Source organism: Lissotriton helveticus, chromosome 1_1 (genome assembly GCF_964261635.1).
Source record: "Lissotriton helveticus chromosome 1_1, aLisHel1.1, whole genome shotgun sequence".
NCBI lineage: Eukaryota > Metazoa > Chordata > Amphibia > Caudata > Salamandridae > Lissotriton > Lissotriton helveticus.
This window is the reverse complement of record NC_136057.1, coordinates 692,921,344-692,937,660: the sequence shown is the minus strand read 5'-3', so window position 1 is coordinate 692,937,660 and position 16,317 is coordinate 692,921,344.

Below are 16,317 nucleotides of genomic sequence, written 5' to 3'. Positions count from 1 at the left end.
GAGTCCCTTGCTCATTGCACCATCAGGATTCAAGCAAGCCGGGCCGAAGACGGCTGTAATGCCAGAAACCGGTCCCCGGAAGCTTGTTTCCTTCCCAGTGTAAGAATTGGCTTTTGTAGTTTGGTTTGCCCTGTTCCCATCATGCACTGGGACAGGAACAGACTAATTTGCATACAGCCAGGTTCTGAAACTGGGATGGTGCAATGAGCTAAAAAACGGTGTTGGATCTAGCCCTGATCTCTTGACTGGGTGAGAGTATTCTGCTTAATTCAGAGACTCTGTACCTCACCACCCCTTGTTGTAAATAATTTTGTCCACCCTAAGCGTGGAAGGGTATACTCAGACATGAGTCCTTTGCTCATTGCACCATCAGGATTCAAGCAAGCCGGGCCGAAGACGGCTGTAATGCCAGAAACCGGTCCCCGGAAGCTTGTTTCCTTCCCAGTGTAAGAATTGGCTTTTGTAGTTTGGTTTGCCCTGTTCCCATCATGCACTGGGACAGGAACAGACTAATTTGCATACAGCCAGGTTCTGAAACTGGGATGGTGCAATTAGCTAAAAAACGGTGTTGGATCTAGCCCTGATCTCTTGGCTGGGTGAGAGTATTCTGCTTAATTCAGAGACTCTGTCCCTCACCACCCCTTGTTGTAAATAATTTTGTTCACCCTAAGCGTGGAAGGGTATACTCAGACATGAGTCCCTTGCTCATTGCACCATCAGGATTCAAGCAAGCCGGGCCGAAGACGGCTGTAATGCCAGAAACCGGTCCCCGGAAGCTTGTTTCCTTCCCAGTGTAAGAATTGGCTTTTGTAGTTCGGTTTGCCCTGTTCCCATCATGCACTGGGACAGGAACAGACTAATTTGCATACAGCCAGGTTCTGAAACTGGGATGGTGCAATGAGCTAAAAAACGGCGTTGGATCTAGCCCTGATCTCTTGACTGGGTGAGAGTATTCTGCTTAATTCAGAGACTCTGTCCCTCACCACCCCTTGTTGTAAATAATTTTGTCCACCCTAAGCGTGGAAGGGTATACTCAGACATGAGTCCCTTGCTCATTGCACCATCAGGATTCAAGCAAGCCGGGCCGAAGACGGCTGTAATGCCAGAAACCGGTCCCCGGAAGCTTGTTTCCTTCCCAGTGTAAGAATTGGCTTTTGTAGTTTGGTTTGCCCTGTTCCCATCATGCACTGGGACAGGAACAGACTAATTTGCATACAGCCAGGTTCTGAAACTGGGATGGTGCAATGAGCTAAAAAACGGTGTTGGATCTAGCCCTGATCTCTTGACTGGGTGAGAGTATTCTGCTTAATTCAGAGACTCTGTCCCTCACCACCCCTTGTTGTAAATAATTTTGTCCACCCTAAGCGTGGAAGGGTATACTCAGACATGAGTCCCTTGCTCATTGCACCATCAGGATTCAAGCAAGCCGGGCCGAAGACGTCTGTAATGCCAGAAACCGGTCCCCGGAAGCTTGTTTCCTTCCCAGTGTAAGAATTGGCTTTTGTAGTTTGGTTTGCCCTGTTCCCATCATGCGCTGGGACAGGAACAGACTAATTTGCATACAGCTAGGTTCTGAAACTGGGATGGTGCAATGAGCTAAAAAACGGTGTTGGATCTAGCCCTGATCTCTTGACTGGGTGAGAGTATTCTGCTTAATTCAGAGACTCTGTCCCTCACCACCCCTTGTTGTAAATAATTTTGTCCACCCTAAGCGTGGAAGGGTATACTCAGACATGAGTCCCTTGCTCATTGCACCATCAGGATTCAAGCAAGCCGGGCCGAAGACGGCTGTAATGCCAGAAACCGGTCCCCGGAAGCTTGTTTCCTTCCCAGTGTAAGAATTGGCTTTTGTAGTTTGGTTTGCCCTGTTCCCATCATGCACTGGGACAGGAACAGACTAATTTGCATACAGCCAGGTTCTGAAACTGGGATGGTGCAATGAGCTAAAAAACGGTGTTGGATCTAGCCCTGATCTCTTGACTGGGTGAGAGTATTCTGCTTAATTTAGAGACTCTGTCCCTCACCACCCCTTGTTGTAAATAATTTTGTCCACCCTAAGCGTGGAAGGGTATACTCAGACATGAGTCCCTTGCTCATTGCACCGTCAGGATTCAAGCAAGCCGGGCCGAAGACGACTGTAATGCCAGAAACCGGTCCCCGGAAGCTTGTTTCCTTCCCAGTGTAAGAATTGGCTTTTGTAGTTTGGTTTGCCCTGTTCCCATCATGCGCTGGGACAGGAACAGACTAATTTGCATACAGCCAGGTTCTGAAACTGGGATGGTGCAATGAGCTAAAAAACGGTGTTGGATCTAGCCCTGATCTCTTGACTGGGTGAGAGTATTCTGCTTAATTCAGAGACTCTGTCCCTCACCACCCCTTGTTGTAAATAATTTTGTCCACCCTAAGCGTGGAAGGGTATACTCAGACATGAGTCCCTTGCTCATTGCACCATCAGGATTCAAGCAAGCCGGGCCGAAGACGGCTGTAATGCCAGAAACCGGTCCCCGGAAGCTTGTTTCCTTCCCAGTGTAAGAATTGGCTTTTGTAGCTTGGTTTGCCCTGTTCCCATCATGCACTGGGACAGGAACAGACTAATTTGCATACAGCCAGGTTCTGAAACTGGGATGGTGCAATGAGCTAAAAAACGGTGTTGGATCTAGCCCTGATCTCTTGACTGGGTGAGAGTATTCTGCTTAATTCAGAGACTCTGTCCCTCACCACCCCTTGTTGTAAATAATTTTGTCCACCCTAAGCGTGGAAGGGTATACTCAGACATGAGTCCCTTGCTCATTGCACCGTCAGGATTCAAGCAAGCCGGGCCGAAGACGACTGTAATGCCAGAAACCGGTCCCCGGAAGCTTGTTTCCTTCCCAGTGTAAGAATTGGCTTTTGTAGTTTGGTTTGCCCTGTTCCCATCATGCACTGGGACAGGAACAGACTAATTTGCATACAGCCAGGTTCTGAAACTGGGATGGTGCAATGAGCTAAAAAACGGTGTTGGATCTAGCCCTGATCTCTTGACTGGGTGAGAGTATTCTGCTTAATTCAGAGACTCTGTCCCTCACCACCCCTTGTTGTAAATAATTTTGTCCACCCTAAGCGTGGAAGGGTATACTCAGACATGAGTCCCTTGCTCATTGCACCATCAGGATTCAAGCAAGCCGGGCCGAAGACGGCTGTAATGCCAGAAACCGGTCCCCGGAAGCTTGTTTCCTTCCCAGTGTAAGAATTGGCTTTTGTAGTTTGGTTTGCCCTGTTCCCATCATGCGCTGGGACAGGAACAGACTAATTTGCATACAGCCAGGTTCTGAAACTGGGATGGTGCAATGAGCTAAAAAACGGTGTTGGATCTAGCCCTGATCTCTTGACTGGGTGAGAGTATTCTGCTTAATTCAGAGACTCTGTCCCTCACCACCCCTTGTTGTAAATAATTTTGTCCACCCTAAGCGTGGAAGGGTATACTCAGACATGAGTCCCTTGCTCATTGCACCGTCAGGATTCAAGCAAGCCGGGCCGAAGACGACTGTAATGCCAGAAACCGGTCCCCGGAAGCTTGTTTCCTTCCCAGTGTAAGAATTGGCTTTTGTAGTTTGGTTTGCCCTGTTCCCATCATGCACTGGGACAGGAACAGACTAATTTGCATACAGCCAGGTTCTGAAACTGGGATGGTGCAATGAGCTAAAAAACGGTGTTGGATCTAGCCCTGATCTCTTGACTGGGTGAGAGTATTCTGCTTAATTCAGAGACTCTGTCCCTCACCACCCCTTGTTGTAAATTATTATGAGTATGGCTGGGAAGACTTACTTGAATTTCTACGAGAGGCAAATGGAAACATTGAAAATATTGAATGCAAGACACCCGGAGAACTGTGCTCTTTGGATCCAGTGAATGTATGCAGGTACTTCAATCATGGATTTGAAGCTATGATGTCTTTCATCATGAACAAGAAAAATCCACCTCTTGGAGAGGTGTTGGATTTCTTCTGGAGAAAGGAGTACCAAGCAAGAGGTGCTCCTCATGTACATATGCTGCTGTGGATCAAAGATGCACCCAAATTTGGAACAGATCCGGATGACTTAGTGATGAGTTTCATAGAACAGTATTCTACATGTGCTGTTCCAAAGGCAAAGGAAGACAAAAGCCTAAGAGAACAAGTTTTACGCTTCCAAAGCCATCGTTGTGGAAAGTACTGTCGTCGTAAATTCAGAAACAAGGACAAGTTCTACACAAAATGTCGTTTCGCCTTTCCACGACCGGTGATTTCTAAAGGAAGAGTGAACAGTTTGATGTCTTCGCTGCGACATAATGTGATGAAGAAATCACCCAAAAATACCTACAATTTGAAAAGGAACGAAGAGTCCAAGTACATCAACGACTACAACCCAGTGATTTTGTCCATGTGGAATGCTAACATGGATATACAGTTTGTGGCTGATAACTGTATGGCTGTGGCTCGGTATGTGACATCTTACATCACCAAAAAAAAAGACAGAATTGAAGGATATGTGGGAGGACATTTCCCATGAAAAGAGCCTCAGTAAGAAGTTGTACAGTTTCAGTCTGAAGATGTTGTCGCATCGAGAAATCGGAGCTTACGAATGTTCTGACCGGTTGTCTTCAGCAAGTCTCTATGCCAAATCCAGGAGTATCATTTGGGCGAGTCTTGGTCTTGCTGCAACGCGTAATCGAGTTCTGAAACCTGTACGGGAAATTGAGTATTTGGCGGAAAAGGAGCCAAACAGTACAGATATTTTGAAGACCAACATGTTGGATACATATTATCCAAATAGAAGCAGTCACCTCGAGAATGTTTGTCTGTATGAGGTTCTACAAAATTACATATTCAAGAGGAACATCAAAGAAGATATTGATAAAGGAGTGTATGCTGTAATTGGAAGTGAGGGATGTCTGGTCAAGCAAAGAAAATGCCACTTGGTAAACCATCGAAAATTGAGTGGCGAATCTCCTGAAAGAAAAGAGTTTTTCTATTTAGCACTTTTGCAACTTTTCAAGCCTTGGCGTGCAGAAGAGGAACTGCTTGGAGATTTCCTCTGTTACGAAGACTCTTTCAATGCCGCCAAGGAGACCATAGAATGTCCTGTTTTTCCCAAATATCTAGAAATGTTGAATGCGGAAATCGAGCAGGAAGCAACGATTGCAGCCGAGATTGCTAGAGACAGTTCTCAGGACAGTCAGAGTTCTGTTTCATTGAGTCAGGATCCACTAGGAGGACCAGTTATCGAAAATGAAGCTGCCACTGCCATGATTGAAGTGGAAAGAGCCATGGCACATGCTCAGGAGGATGCGGTTAACTTAGAAGACTTGGAAAGACAACTCAACGTTGAGCAGAGGAAAATATATGACAAAGTTACCAACCAAATAGATCATGGATTAAGTCATGAGAAGAAAGAGTGTTCATGTACGTCGTTGAAGCCTGTCCGACTGTACGTGAGTGGAGAAGCGGGAACTGGGAAAAGTTTCCTCATTAAAGCAATTTCATATTATTTGCAGAAAAGGACTGAGTCATCGCTGTCTTGTGTTGTCACCGCTCCAACTGGACTGGCAGCACATAACATTAAAGGTATTACTTTGCATCGTCTACTGATGCTGCCAGTGGAGCATGATAACAAATTACAATACCACAAGTTATCTGGAGATGCTTGTTGTGAAGTTTCAAGAGTCTTGAGGAAAATGAAACTTCTTATCATTGACGAAGTAAGCATGGTTTCCAATGTCATGCTTGCCTTTGTGCATTTGAGAATGCAAGAAGTTCTCAAAACAGAGTATGATGTGTTATTTCATGGCAAACACATCATTGTTTTCGGTGATCTTCTGCAGCTGACACCAGTGAAAAGACAACCTGTGTTCAAAATGCTCACGCATGAAGATACCAGGAAGTGCCTAGGGAGCATTGGCAACGTCAATATATGGTTCAACTTCAATTATGCTGAACTGCGTGAAAATATGCGTCAAGCGAAGGATGAAGATTATAAGAATATTCTACAAGATGTTAGAATCGGAAAAGTGACCGAGCATGGGAAAGAAGCTTTACATGCACGATTACTATCAAATTTGTATCCAGAAGAATGTGCCTGAGAATATTTTTCGGAAAATTACTGAGAAGAAATCTGGAATATGTTTGATGCCAACTCTTGCAGAATGTGCCATCTTTAACAACAAAATGTTGAATTTAGAAAACCAAGAGATTGTGAAACTGGAAGCTATTGACAGAATAGAGCATATGGGAGCAACAATTATTTTGTCTGAATATTTGAAATCAAAATTGGATTCATTAGAGAAGACTATATCTAAAACTGCTGGTTTTGAAAAGACTCTGAATGTGTGCTTAAATTGCCGTATAATTTTAAGAAGGAATTTACATGTTGAAAGAGGTTTGGTAAATGGATCAATGGGTAATGTTGTTGATTTTGAGAAATACAGAAATAGAGATGGAATTGAATTTTTAAAAATTAAATTTGATGGCATTGAGGAAGTACAGCTAATTGGTCGTTGCTCTGCTAGGTCTTTGCTTGTAAAAGACTTATATGTTCACCGTAAGCAGTTTCCTGTTTGCTTGGCATATGCGGTGACAATCCATAAATCGCAAGGTTTAAGTGTAGACAGTGCATTGGTGAATATTGGCAGTTCTGTGTTCAAGGAAGGTATGGCATATGTGGCATTGTCACGAGTCAGAACTTTATCGGGATTGTACTTGATTGAGTGTGATGTCACAAACATTTGTGCGGATCTAGATTGTGTTAAGGAATACAATAGGTTAGGAAGAGAGTATGCGCCACATTTGCCTCAATATCCTTTGTTTGAGAAACGTGTGGTAGGCCGGAAACGAAGAAATGTGACCAATAGTAGGGAGGTTGTAGCAAAAAGAGACGAAAAGTCGATGAACCCAAAATTATAAGCAGAAAAAAAATGGATTCTGTTGAAGATGTTGTTGGTTTTCAATTTGAAAATAGTTCTGGTGTCAACTGCTATGCTAATGTTGTGGTTAATGTTGTCTTTTCTCTAGAAACTTTAAAAGAAGAGATTGTGGTCAATTTGGATCAAAGATTTTGCAGTTTGTTGAATTCTGTGTTAGAGAAATGTAGCACTGATAGAACAAAAATAGAAAGTGTGTCTGAAATTTGAAATCTGTTAGACAAATGTTCAGGTCAAACGCAATTCTCTCAAAATATTCAGCAAGATTGTCAGGAGTTTTTAATGTATATGCTTGATGTATTGCAAGATGAAGGTGTAGATGTAGATCACCTGTTTGGCCTTTCTTATCAATGGCAGCATGACTGCGAGAACTGTAGGGTATCAAGTACTACTAGTGTAGACTCAAAAAAATGTATATATTTAACTTTGCCAGACAGTAAATCAGTGTCCTTTAATAAGCTAGTAAAAGCAGCCGATCACAACATGGAGTGTAGCCAATGTAAGTCTGAAATGTTGTCCACATTATTTATACGAACATATGGCCAGTATGTCATTTTAATGTTCCAACATGGAACAAAATAGACAACTTTAATTAAAAATTTTGTGGCTTCGCAGTTGTCAATATCATGAAGGACTTTTGTAACTGCAGCAATTATATATCATGACGGTCCTTCAACAACATCAGGACATTACACAGCTTATTTGAAGTCTAGAAACGGCTGATCATTCTGCAATGATTCTGTTTTAACTTAAAAAAAAAAATTGACTTTTGACCTTAAAAATTCTTACCTGGTGTTTTTACAACCAAAATTTTAGGGAAAAAATCTCGGGATTTGCTCTGAGGAATTTCAAGAGGTTCTAATGGCTCCTACACTATTTGGCCTTGAGGATAAGTGTAGTACAGAGTCAAAAGTTATTTTTCAGTTTTAAGTAGTTCCTGAAAAAAAAGAAGGTTTTCTTACAGAAAGTGGTGGGCACGGATTAGTTAAAGGACAACAGAGTATTTCCCAAAGCAAACGGTGTTCTTACCATAACACTTGACGTCATGGAAAAATAACTGCACTTTGAATGAGTTCAGAAAAACTGTTTCTTTTAATAAGCTAATACAAGCAGCCAATCAAAACATGGAGTAGAGGTAATGTAAGTCTGCAATGCTGTCGACATATTTTGAACAACCTTTTGGTTATAATGTCATTTAAAAATTCCAACTATATAAACCTGATGAAAGTAAGTTTTCAACTTTAATTACAAATGTTATGGCTACACAGTCGTTGATTTTAGGAAGAACATTTCTAACTGCAGCTATTATATGACATGATGGTCCTTTGACAACATCCACTTATTACACATCTTATTCAAAATGTAAAAAAAAGCTGATGTTCCGGAAAAAATTCACATTGCACTATGAAACAATGTTGCCTTTTTATTTAAAAATATTCTTACTTTCTGTTTTCAGAAGAAAGAATTTAGGGTAGGTAACTGGCCTATAATGATTTTAGGAATTGATATAATTTTATGTACTGTTTTAAATTGCTTTGTGATTAAAAGTGATGTAGAGAATTAAATAATTGTAGTAGTCATAGAGGTAGTGTAAGTCTGCTTCATAGTAAGCAGTATCAGTGTCATAGGAAATGTGGAACATGAGTGAGCAAGAAGGGTGAGATATTACTAGTACAGGATTGTGAAAGTGATCTTGAACGTTTTCTTTCTGAAAGTTGCGGAATAAGAAAATGACGGGATTTGCTTAGAAGAATTCCAAGAGTTATAAATGGCTCTTACATGATTTGGCCTTGAGGAGAAGTGCGGTAGAGAGCGAGAAGTCATTTATTGTATGTAACATATTTGTCAAAACGATTGAGCTTTTCTTTCAGAAAGTGGCGGGCTGAAAATATTAACAGCACAACAGAGTATAAGCTGTTCATAGGACATCCTTCGACGTCATGGAAAGTAAGTTACTTTTGAGGAGTTCTGATTTCTGATTGGTTATGTTATATGTTTTTTTTAAACACAATCATTTTGATTGTGTTTTTTTTCCCCCGCTGTTATATGATGAATACCTTCAAGTCACTGTTTTTAGTGAAATTTGATATATTCTGAGAACAGCAAAAATAAACCATTTAACATGTATAATTAATTCTGTACTTTTTGTATTTATGATATACATTTAGAACTGTGTAGGAGTCATGGAGAAACTGAGGCTTCTGTAAGTGTCAAGGGAGGTGAGTAATGTACATTGCTCTGTTGCATACAGTCCTCACCTTCTGCGTACTCTTGGATATGCTAGACTACATCTGTACAATGAGATACCTAAGCTGAGGAAATACAGGTGATGTGATTGTTAACTGAGCAAAAATATTTGCACGTTTTTCAATTATATCACCTGTGTTTCCTAACATTACGAATCACATTGTGCAGATGAGGTTTAGGCCTGTCCAGGGAGACAGAGGAGGTCTGGCCTTTGTTCAAGAGTGCAGTGGACATGACTCACTTCGTTGGTAGGCTTGCACATGTATTATCTCCTCTGTACTCTTCAACAAGCCTAAATTTAATCTGTAACTCTGAGTAGACCTCACCTCAAACAAATCTCTGGATAGGCCACACCTTATCGGCATCCTGAAACAATCATTTAAAATGTTAGGGGCAGTTTTATGATGGCCGTGCACCTCTTTTGCGCTGCCGTTGTGTCACTTTTGTGACACAGCAGCAGTGCAAAAGATGCACCATGTGCAAGATAGGCCTCACTTCATCTGCAACAAGATACTGTTAGTTTAAAATGTATATATTTAGGACTGTGTAGGGGCATGGAGAAGCAGAGGCTTCTGTAGGTGTCAAAGTTGTTGCATACAGTGGTCACCTTCTGCGTAGTCTTTCATATGCTACACTACATCTGCACAATGAGATACCTAAGCAAAGGAAACACAAGTGATGTGATTGTGGAATAAACAAAAAAAATTGAACGTTTTTCAATTACATTACCTGTGTTTCCTAACATTATGAATCACATTGTGTAGATGCCTCACTCAGTCTATATCTGACACTCTTTCCTTCACTTCCTCTGTCTCCTCTCTCCCTCACTCTCTTTTCCTTATTCACCCTTTCCTTATATAGTTTACCTTACTCAGTTTCTTTTAGTAGCTTTCACAACTTCAATTTAGTTTTCTCTTCTATCCTTCTTTTCTGTCACTGAAAGTATCTTCTTTTTTTTTCTCTTAGTAATTTACTCTATTTCAATTTTTTTTTGTCTCTGACTGTCTATCACCGTTTCTTTCTCTTTTTTTTCTGCATGTTTATCTCTAACTTTATTTCTTTGTAAAATTGGATGATTGTGTTTTCCCATTTTTAAATACATATTTTAATATTTTTCACATTTTTGTTGTTTCTTTCACAGATTGAAAGTATAAAAATAACAAGTGACTAAGTTAACTACAATTATAAGGTAAATGTTTTGTACTCTTTTCGTTACATTTCTATCACATTTAACTTCTATTAGTTCCACTGCTTCATTTCTTTAACCCTCAGTTTCCTGCCTTTGCTAATTCCCTCATTCCTTTCTCTATTACTTACTTACTCTACTCCTTCCACTCTTTTTCTCAGTCCCTCTGTTCTCATAGTTCCTCACTCCTGTTCACTCACTCCGTCTCTATTACTCTCACTGTCTCTGACTGATCACTCTTTCACTACTTGTTCATTGTGCTTTCTCCCTGTAGTTCAAGCACACTAAGGGGCATATTATCAACACAGGCGATAAAATTATCGCTGCTTTTATCGGCAGAAAAGTGCTGCAAAAGCGGCTTTAGCGGCAGTTTTCTGCTGCAAAAGCGGCTTTAGCGTCAGATTTCTGTCGATAAAAGCAGCGATAATTTTATCGCTTGTGTTGATAATATGCCCCTATGTTATTTACATTTCTTTGCAGTTTCAATCATTCCTTTTCTGTCACTTCTTCTTTTCTACTTTCTGTTTTTTCTCTCTGTTATTCCACATGTTTTAACCTTAGTCACTATCATACATCTTGTTTTATTCCTATTTACTTTTGCTCACTGTTTTCTTAACACTTTCCCTCATGATTGTTCTTTTAGTCCGGTTCTATCCCTACCTCTCATTCCACATCCTTTACTATTTTTCTTCTTATTTTGAACATTCACTCACATTCTCTAAGAAACTCTTGTTTATTATTCTTCTACTCTCCTTTTTTTCTTTCACTTCCTTATCTATTTTGTTTTTCACAATTATACCCTCTTCCATCTTTTCTTCAGTAAATAGATCTATTAAACAGTATCTCTGTGTTACTCCCTCTAGCTGTCTTTCTTTTAACATTACTCTCTGTTTCCTTCCCTTATACTTACTCTTCTTTTTTTTTCTTTTTTGGTTCGCATCCGGTTCGCGTACCGGCGCGCGAACCGGGAAGCGAATCAAAAGAAATAGAGGTTGCCAGAGTGCTAAACATTCTAGCAATTTTTTATAAAGGGGAGGTAGTTCTGAAAATAACTTTTTGTTATTATTTTTGTTGTTTTATTTTTTTAAAATTATTTTTCTGAACATTTTTTTACTTTTTTTCTACTTTTTGAACGATTTTATATATTTTTTTTTTTTTGGGGGGGGGGGGAGAAACGAAAATGATTCATTATAAAGGGCTCAACAGGAGCAACAAAAAAAAGATAATTTATTTTCTGGGGCGTTTTGGACAATCATGATTGTCGATAGCTCTGTTGATGAGAGTGATGCTACTTTCCCTGTAGCATATCAATTGGCCACAATAAACGCAGACTTGCTTGATACTCCCAAACTTCATTTGTATATTTGGGACCTTCTCCCTCGCCTCTGGTCCTGTCACTGCCTCTACATTTTATGTTCTGGGCAGAGGAGGGGGGTTATCCTGCAGGTCACGTAATTGTACATTACTATAATTATTAGGGTGCCACCTCTGCATATGGCGATGCATGGTGTAATTGCCATAGCTGTATTTTTTATCTGTCCCTCTGGACAGATCTTTCTTGCAGATAAGGCAAGTTACATAGGGGGCATTCACTTTCTTTTGGCCCTGGGGAAATGAAAAAATTGCCATATAAAATCTTCCTTTATATGAGAAATTCTTGGTTCCTCAGGCAAAAAATGCCTCTCCCCTTGCGTCTGTTCCTCTACTTCCTCTTCTTTCTCCTCTTGTTGAATGATAATCTGAGGAGGTGGTCCTCTCTTCCTAGGAGGTGGTGGTGGTGGTGGGGGTGCACCAGCTGCAGCTACAAGACTTGCCATTTCTAAGTAATGAAAAAAGGTCTTCCTCTCACAAAGTTGAAAGTCAGAGTGAGGAAACAAGGAGGGGTTTTCATCATTTGGGAAAAAAAATAATTCTAAACCAATGAAAAGTGTTATTTTTAGGTCACATGACCTAGCCTTACATCATTAGGAAACCAAAAGTGAAATGAACCAAAGAAAACAAGTTATAGGACCTGTTACGCTTACGTTACGCGATGCGCGCCACGCCCCGGATCGCTTCCGGGGCGCTGCGCTTCGCACCTCGGTTCACGCTCCGGAGCACTTCCGGGTGCGCTAACGCGGCGCGTCATAAGACGCATTACGCGAGAACGCCATACGTCGCGATTACGCGACGCGTCACGATGTTGTTTTCTAACGCGGCAGTTGCGCAAACGGAATGTTTACCGGTTCGCGGACCGGGTCGCGGCACAAATTTGAGCTAACGGGAAGCAACCCGGTTCGCGGACCGGGAGTGAAACAAAAAAAATAATAAAAAAAATACATAAAACATTTGTATTAAAAACATATAAAATATATTTTTCGAATTAAAGAAGAATACATTTTAAAGCTTTTGATATTTGCTATTAAAAAAACATTGAAATTCACTGAAAAAACCATAGGTTATAGACCATATATAGTTAGGAATTAGCATTTACAAAACCTTGAAAATTCACTGAAAAAACCATAGGTTATAGACCATATATAGTTAGGAAATAGCATTTACAAAACCTTATTTTACTCACACAAAACCATTGAAATTCGCATATATAGTTAATTGTACTAACTATATATCGCGCACCCGCAATCCACTGCTGATCATGTCACATATTACATCATTCATGACATGGTCAGTGACATCACTGATGACATCACTGATGACATCTCAAATGACATCACTGATGACATCACTGATGACAACATCCAGTGACTGTATGTTTCTGTAAAGTTAAAATATGTCTTACATATTGAAGAATGAGTGGATGTATAAGTGTCTAGATGAAGGATTTAGTAGGTGCATGACTGACTGTATGAGTGAGTGATTAAATGTGTCTCACTGAGTGCATGGGTTAGTGACTAAACTGTCTTAATGTGTGCATCATTATGTCTGTTGTTCTGTAAACTGCTGCATGTGTTGATCAGTAGCTATATGAGTAACTATATGGGTTATCGATTGGTTGCCCAAGTATTTGTATGGGAGACTGAGTGTGTGTGTGGGTGGCTGGGAGGTGTATGACTCTGTGCATAGATGTGTGAGCAGTTGATTCACTAGATGTATGGGTTCAAAAGTGCATGTGGAAACAGCTGTATGGGCGGTTGACTGTGTGCATGAGTGTATTGGTGAGTGAATGGATATCTCAGTGCTACATGTCAAAGTAAGTACATATGTAAAACACAGTACATGTGAGAGTTGACATATATAAATAACTGTGCATAAGAGCCAGTGAATGTGTGAGTGGCTGTATGGATCATTGTGAACTTGTATCAGGGATTGTATAAGAGAGTAAATATGTGTTAGTATATGTTTGAATAAGTAAGGTGTGTATAACTGTATAGTTGAGGAAATGGAGGTGTGATTGATTCTTTGCATGACTGACTAGGTGTGTGAGTAACTCCATGGATGAGTGACAGTCTGTGAGTGTCTGTTTACACTGAGTGTATCTAAGGTTATATTAGAGTCTGAAGAGGTTCATCGTATTATCACATGAATGATGTCATCAGTGATGTGATCAGTAATGTCAAATGAGATGTCATCAGTGATGTCATTTGAGATGTCATCAGTGATGTCATCAGTGATGTCATTTGAGATGTCATCAGTGATGTCATCAGTGATGTCATTTGAGATGTCATCAGTGATGTCATCAGTGATGTCATTTGAGATGTCATCAGTGATGTCATCAGTGATGTCACTGACCATGTCATGAATGATGTAATATGTGACATGATCAGCAGTGGATTGCGGGTGCGCGATATATAGTTAGTACAATTAACTATATATGCGAATTTCAATGGTTTTGTGTGAGTAAAAGAAGGTTTTGTAAATGCTAATTCCTAACTATATATGGTCTATAACCTATGGTTTTTTCAGTGAATATATATATAGATATATATACATATATATCTATATATATGTATATTCACAGCTCACTTTATACCTTGTCGGATCTATATATATATATATATATATATATATATATATATATATATATATTACCTACTGGCGGTCGCCAGTAGGTAGTTATAGTTAGGATTGGCTACCATACGAAATCCGCAACATTCTATTGGGAATAACTCTGGCGCCGGTTGAGGAATTTGTGTGTAATTTTCAAAAATTTTGGCCAGCTCCGCTCCGCTCCTTCCCTCGAAGTTTCGGGGGGATTCGTGAAGTGGGGGCTGAGAAAAAAGGGGGGTCTCAAAACGTGTTTTCCCCATGTAATTTCCATAGGACGGTCTGACAAGTCTACAGCCCGAACCGCTGAACGGAATTACGCCAAACTTGGCAAAATTGTAGGGACTGGTACGCAGATGTGCCTTTGCTATAGTAGGTGAAAATTGCTCCAGTGTTTTTTTTTAAAATTAACTTCAAAAACACATATATATCTATAGGCACGCTCCGAGCGCTCACAGGTGCGCGTACCGGGGAGCGCACCCGGCGTGCTACGGGAGGGCGCGAGCGGAAAGCTGATTGGCTGTCGGGTGTCTGTCAACATTCTAAACAGTCTGGAGAGTCCGCCATCTTGTGTCTCGGTAGAATCGAGACACAAGAGGTGAAAATAAAGTGGGAAATAATTAAAAGGGGGCAGAGTAGACACCCCCTGACCCCCTAGGTTTTCTGAGGGGGGCCTAGAAGGACTCTGAAGGGCAAATAAACTTTTTTTTTTTTTAAATGTTCGCGGGGTAAGCGCTGGGTGCGTTACCAGGTGTGCGCTCCGGTACGCGCACCCTGAGCGCACCACAGGGAAAAACAGTATAAAAAATTATAGTAAAAAAATCATTTAGAGTGCTTAGAGGTAGGGTAGCCCTGAAAAGAGCTGTTGTGTTATGTGGGTGTTTTTTGTACCTACAAGTAGGTACCAATGCAGAGTCTTATATTCAAGAGGAAACATCTATTCCCCTCATCTGTAAAATGCACACCATCTCTCCTATAGATGTCTTGCATGTTGTAACACAAGTTGTTGTGGTAAATGGAACCCATACCATAGTCTCTGAGGAAAGCAGAAACAGATTTATTTACATGTTTCCTTGCTCTTTCAATCTGTGGACAAAATTGGTTGGACCAGTTCCATTTTTGCCTTTGGCATATATTAGAAAATACCAAGGCAGTTTATTGGAAAAAGTGATATCAATTGCCCAAAGATGTCCTTTAAAAGTCATTGCCACCACAGTGCACAATTATAAGGTCAGGGTGTGGTAAATGCATAAAGGATTTTACCAATGGTATCAATTGGTGACTTCTCAATCCTCTCTGTCCAATCCATACAATGTCCATATTTGGTAAATCAAGGTTGTAAATACCTCTGTTAGCTGCGTATTTTTGACTCCAGTGGACATAGCTATGACCCACAAACCAGACTTTTTGCATGTTGAAGGTAGATGTGCTTCTAGTCAGATGAATTGTGGAAATGAAATGGCAGTTTGATTATGAAAAAAAGTGCTTGGGAATCAGTGCAGTTGAAAAAACAGAAATGATTGGTGCTTTCTTAAAAAATATCCACTGAAAATTAGGCTGCATGCTTTTTTTTTGTAAGAAGTCATTTAAATGGTTGAGAAAAAGTCATTTAAAGAAACATTGCATTTCATTAGCTAGTAGATTGAGAGGTCAAACAACCTTGATGGATTTTTTTGCAACATAGTATGATGAACTTGTGAACTGTGTGCTGGTTTAAGAGGGAGTTACCATGGTTACTTGGTGAATGAGCACTGGGGGGATGGGTGAATGTTATGTGAGTTTCAAAGTCTTGAAATGTACAACCAATTAAAATGTGCAGTTTGGTTTTGAATTTGTGTGGGAACAATTTTAATCGGTTAGGTACAAGAATATGGGTCTGAAATGAGAAAGAATCTATGCCATGATTCTTTTCTTCCTCTCTCTTCCCATCCTTTGCTCTTTCACTGTTTTCCCTTCCCTTAATGTCC